The sequence below is a fragment of the Amblyomma mixtum genome, unplaced genomic scaffold (genome assembly GCF_055824585.1).
Source record: "Amblyomma mixtum isolate Tamu unplaced genomic scaffold, ASM5582458v1 scaffold_21, whole genome shotgun sequence".
In the NCBI taxonomy this organism is placed as follows: domain Eukaryota; kingdom Metazoa; phylum Arthropoda; class Arachnida; order Ixodida; family Ixodidae; genus Amblyomma; species Amblyomma mixtum.
Window position 1 is genome coordinate 1,028,988 of NW_028317718.1, and position 5,149 is coordinate 1,034,136.

General features: G+C 56.8%; 2 non-coding genes and 2 pseudogenes across 2 annotated transcripts in view; 1 reads left to right on the forward strand and 3 right to left on the reverse strand.

Moving 5' to 3' along the window:
* Positions 1-47, reverse strand: part of LOC149324712 (large subunit ribosomal RNA) — a 3,942-nt gene extending 3,895 nt beyond the window's left edge. Inside the window, exon 1 of the ribosomal RNA XR_016286770.1 lies at positions 1-47. This exon is cut by the window's left edge and continues 3,895 nt beyond it. This is a non-coding gene — a ribosomal RNA (large subunit ribosomal RNA).
* The window catches only part of LOC149324704 (uncharacterized), a 100,706-nt pseudogene that overhangs the window by 49,203 nt on the left and 46,354 nt on the right, over positions 1-5,149 (forward strand).
* On the reverse strand, positions 1,035-1,187 carry LOC149324713 (5.8S ribosomal RNA). The gene has a single exon (XR_016286807.1). It is a non-coding gene; the product is annotated as a 5.8S ribosomal RNA (ribosomal RNA).
* Positions 3,074-4,054, reverse strand: LOC149324714 (small subunit ribosomal RNA; annotated as a pseudogene; the record flags this gene model as incomplete).

A 5,149-nucleotide genomic window follows, 5' to 3' on the forward strand; every position in this document is an offset into this window, starting at 1 on the left:
AGTGATATGCTTAAATTCAGCGGGTTGTCTCGCCTGATCTGAGGTCGACACAGATATGCATTTTCTCGCGTTCGATTCCGGCGCGGTCGCGCGCGCGCGTCCTTCCCTCGTCTCCGGCCGGCACCTTCCGCCCATTCCCCGCTCTCAGTCGGCAGCACCCTCGGCGACTGCGAGCGAGACTGGAAGGCACCTCTGACCGGCGCTCGGGACGGCGCGCATTCGGTTGCGCGCGGAACACTGAACGCAGAGAGTGTGAACCCCCGACCGCCGCGGCCGAATAAATTCCCTGCCGCCTCTCTTTCCCTCGAGAGAACGACCTCGGCCTGGCGTAGGGGCATCGTCAGAGTTTTGCGTCGCCCCCGCCCCAACTGGAGTGGCCCAGTTTTTCTCGGGGCAGAGACTGCGAAGCACTTAGACCGACGGCGGACTGCGCTCGCAACGAGATCGCGTCCGTTCGACCCGTACTCGACTTCGCGCCCACTCGAGGAGGCGGTCCCTTTCCGCAGGGTCCGGGGGACCCCTTCGTTGCCGCGCACACGGCGCGCCTCTGCACTTTGCCGAACTGTGCTGCGCACACCGCGCTCGCGCCCGTCACCTCCCTGCACCCCGCGCGAGGTATCCCTTTTTCTCGCGCGGGCGTGCCCGGAACAGGGCGTTCCCGTCTCTGCGCTTCTCGCAGCAGTTCGGCTACTTCTCCGCGGGCCAGCAGGCAGCGCTTCGCCGCCCGTCCAAACAGCCTCGTCTCCCGTCGGACCGCTCTTTCCCTGCAGGTAATCCCTTCCTGCGGCGGTCGCTTTCTGAGGCGTGACGCTCTACGGCTAGCAGCCGCCGGCCCGCGTTACGTCAGCGCAGGGCGACCCGACTCTGCCGCTTTGCGCGCGGCTGAAGGGTTCGACCCGCTCTCCTCCTCATTCGCAAAGTCTTTCGAGGGATCTTCGGCGTTCCATACAGAGCCGTCCTCTTTGCCGACACGGTCAAAACGAGTCACCGGCCGCGCCATCCCCGGGCGCCGGCGCCTCTCTTGATATATGATCCGACCCTCAGACAGACGAACCCAAGGGAAGACCCAAGGGCGCAATGTGCGTTCGAAGAATCAGTGCTCAGTGTGTCCTGCAATTCACACCAAGTCTCGCAGCTGGCTGCGTTCTTCATCGACCCGAGAACCGAGTGATCCACCGCTTAGAGTCGTGCGTTTGGTTTGTTCAAATCCGTACAGTACAACCAGGGTTTTAGGCACCGGGCTTTTCCCCTGGTCTCCAGTCGCAGTTTCGACCGACGTCTTTCGCACCTCGCAGCCGTCCGTTCGGCATGCTGCGCGTGCCTCAAAGCCAAAGCGAGCAAAGTCTCTCGAAGCTTTTGTGCGATAATGGCTTGCGCGTCACTAATAGGATGACGAGGCATTTGGCAACCACTAAGGCAGAAGTGCTGAGCCGACGCGTGACGCTCCAATTCCGGTCTTCATCAGAGGTGGGTCTTCTTGTGCCTTCTTGGGCACGCCCGCTCCACACGCACGGGCTTGACCGCAGAACACCTCGAAGCACCGGCGTTTGCTAGAAATATATATTCTTGGAGCTCTGTGCCACCGTCCTCACGCACCTTTCTGCGATCTGCAGCGACGCTACCCCCGGACTCCAGCAGCGGTTTTTTTGTTGCTGTTCACACTCAACTGCTGTTCACATCTTTCAAGGCGAGTCATCACCGCCTACCGCTGCTGCACCCTTTTGTAGGGGAGGGGGTTTTCCCAACGCCCCCCGGTCCGGCCGCCCCCGGGTGCGCCATCGTGCTGCTCCCTACTCGACCATTTCGCCACATCATTGCTTCGCAAGGAGACAGGCACCGCCTAGCCGTGGCTACGCAGCGCGTACTTGGAACAAGCCGCAAAGCGGACGTTCATCAGTCTACTCCCGCAATAGGAGCCCACCGGCCACAGTGCCATGGACGGCGTTTCGGTAGCGCACCGACAGACTACTCGAAGGCTGGGAAGGACGAAGCAGCAAGAGAACCCGGCTGCCGCGAATGCGTTCAAAGTGCGGGATTATAATCCCTCGTCCTTTTCGGTCCCGGTGCCTCCTTTCGCGCCGTCGGCGCGGCGTCAGACTCCGCGCCCGCAGTGCGAGACCTTTCGCGCGCGGCCGTTCCCTGGGCCGCGCGCGTCCCGCCGCGTGCGCGTCGCGCAGAAGCGCAGTTTCCCAGCCAGCGAGCCGCGGTTCCTCTCGTACTTCGCAGCAGCCGCCGCCGTTCCCTTGGCAGCGGGCAGGCCTTTCCCTTGGCCCGCCTACCGACTGGTGGTCGCAACACGACAAAGCCAGCGAGCCGCGGTTCCTCTCGTACTTCGCAGCAGCCGCCGCCGTTCCCTTGGCAGCGGGCAGGCCTTTCCCTCGGCCCGCCTACCGACTCGTGGTCGCAACACGACAAAGCCAGCGAGCAGCGTTTCCTTTCGTACTTCGCAGCAGCCGCCGCCGTTCCCTTGGCAGCGGGCAGGCCTTTCCCTCGGCCCGCCTACCGACTCGTGGTCGCAACACGACAAAGCCAGCGAGCAGCGTTTCCTTTCGTACTTCGCAGCAGCCGCCGCCGTTCCCTTGGCAGCGGGCAGGCCTTTCCCTCGGCCCGCCTACCGACTCGTGGTCGCAACACGACAAAGCCAGCGAGCAGCGTTTCCTTTCGTACTTCGCAGCAGCCGCCGCCGTTCCCTTGGCAGCGGGCAGGCCTTTCCCTCGGCCCGCCTACCGACTCGTGGTCGCAACACGACAAAGCCAGCGAGCAGCGTTTCCTTTCGTACTTCGCAGCAGCCGCCGCCGTTCCCTTGGCAGCGGGCAGGCCTTTCCCTCGGCCTGCCTACCGGCTCTGTTTGCGCCTCTTCGACGGTTGTCGACAACCGAAAGCCCACCATGAGTGGTGCGTTACGCCGTTCAAACCTGCGGATACAGCCCGTCCGACTTTCCCTTGGTGACGGAGCTCCGCTGGGCGCAACAGTTTGTGCAGAGAAGCGGCTTCAGAATCTCGCAACTCCGCGGTTGAGGCCTTCCCCCGCTTATAAGTGGGGGCGGCGCCGGGTGTGACAAGCACAATCCGGTAATGATCCTTCCGCAGGTTCACCTACGGAAACCTTGTTACGACTTTTACTTCCTCTAAATGATCAAGTTTGGTCATCTTTCCAACAGACCGGCGCAACCGAAAGGCCGCGCCGGACATCGGTCCGAAGACCTCACTAAATCATTCAATCGGTAGTAGCGACGGGCGGTGTGTACAAAGGGCAGGGACGTAATCAACGCGAGCTTATGACTCGCGCTTACTGGGAATTCCTCGTTCAAGGGGAACAATTGCAAGCCCCTATCCCAATCACGAAAGAAGTTCCACGGGTTACCCAGTCTTTTCAGACAGGGATAAAGACACGCTGCTTCCTTCAGTGTAGCGCGCGTGCGGCCCCGGACATCTAAGGGCATCACAGACCTGTTATTGCTCTGTTTCGTGCGGCTAGGAGCCGCTTGTCCCTCTAAGAAGGTTGTAAGGTGCTGGGAACCCCGCACCTATTTAATAGGCTAGAGTCTCGTTCGTTATCGGAATTAACCAGACAAATCGCTCCACCAACTAAGAACGGCCATGCACCACCATCCACCGAATCAAGAAAGAGCTCTCAATCTGTCAATCCTCCCAGTGTCCGGGCCGGGTAAGTTTTCCCGTGTTGAGTCAAATTAAGCCGCAGGCTCCACTCCTGGTGGTGCCCTTCCGTCAATTCCTTTAAGTTTCAGCTTTGCAACCATACTTCCCCCGGAACCCAAATACTTTGGTTTCCCGGAAGCTGCCCGCCGAGTCATTTGAGTAACTCAGGCGGATCGCTGGTTGGCATCGTTTATGGTCAGAACTAGGGCGGTATCTGATCGCCTTCGAACCTCTGACTTTCAAAGACACTGTAGCGCAGCAAAAGACGAGGACACAAGAAACGAGAGACGAACACCACGAGCGCTAACTTCCAACAAACTTTATTCTCCTGAAGCATCACACTTTTATACACCAGAAAACAGTAATCACACGTGCGAACAGTATCAATTTCTTAGAAAAACGAGCTCTTTATCTGAGAGGAGAATGGAAGGTGTGCTTACACACGAGCCTCCTGACCTATTTATCTTTTCGGCTTCAATTATTTCGCGCGTCAGCCTTTCTCTACTTTTTCCTATTACCAGACTTTTATCAAAGTAAGGCTTACAGGTTTTTGACTTGCATGCGAGAATGTGGTCAACCAGCGATCCGCCTTGCCCGTTTCTGACGTTGCGAGCGTGTTCCATTAGGCGCTCGTTCAGACATCTCCCCGTCTGGCCGATATAGTGTCTCCCGCATGACAAGGGAATTTGATATACAACACCTTCATCGCACGTGACGTAGGGCTTCTGGTGCCTAGTAGCGCAACCGCGCGCTTTGTTGGTGTTGGTTTTTCCCAGTTTGCACAACGTTGCAAGTTTTTTCGGCGCCGAGAACACGACGGTCGCATTCGCTCGTTGACCAATTCTTTTTAGATTGTGGGAAATCTTGTGTAGATAAGGTACTACAACAAGGTTTTTTCGTTCTCGAGGAACCGGGTTTAGGTTACATTGATTTTCTGGTTTCATTCTCTTAACAAGTTTTTCGGCAACAGAAACTTGAACATGAGAGGGGTACCCGGCATTAGTCAGCCTCTTGGACTGCTCTTGAAAACTATCGGTCATCATGTGCGGACAAGATTTCTGGAGAGCATTTTGAAAACATAAATTGACAATACCTCTTTTTACCAGTTTTGAATGAGCGGAGTGATATGGCAGCATCGGCTTGTTACTACGCGGCTGGTAGGCCCAGCATATGTGATGAGCGTGAAAGATGAAGTTAATATCTAAAAATCTAATGGAGTTATCGATGGGCAATTCGCATGTTAAAACAAGCGGTTTAAAATGTTCTCTCATGGTAGTTAAAATGCTCTGAGCCTTTGACTCAAGTGAGCCGTGGTCACACTTAACAAGAATAAAAAAGTCATCAACAAATCTAAAGACCTTGATTACGTCCAAGCTGTCTAGGTGGCTGGAAACAGCCTTGTCAAGTTTTGATAAAAACAGATTACTCAAAATCGGCGCTATGCACGACCCGATGCATATCCCTTCTTTCTGAAGGTAGGGTTTTCCTT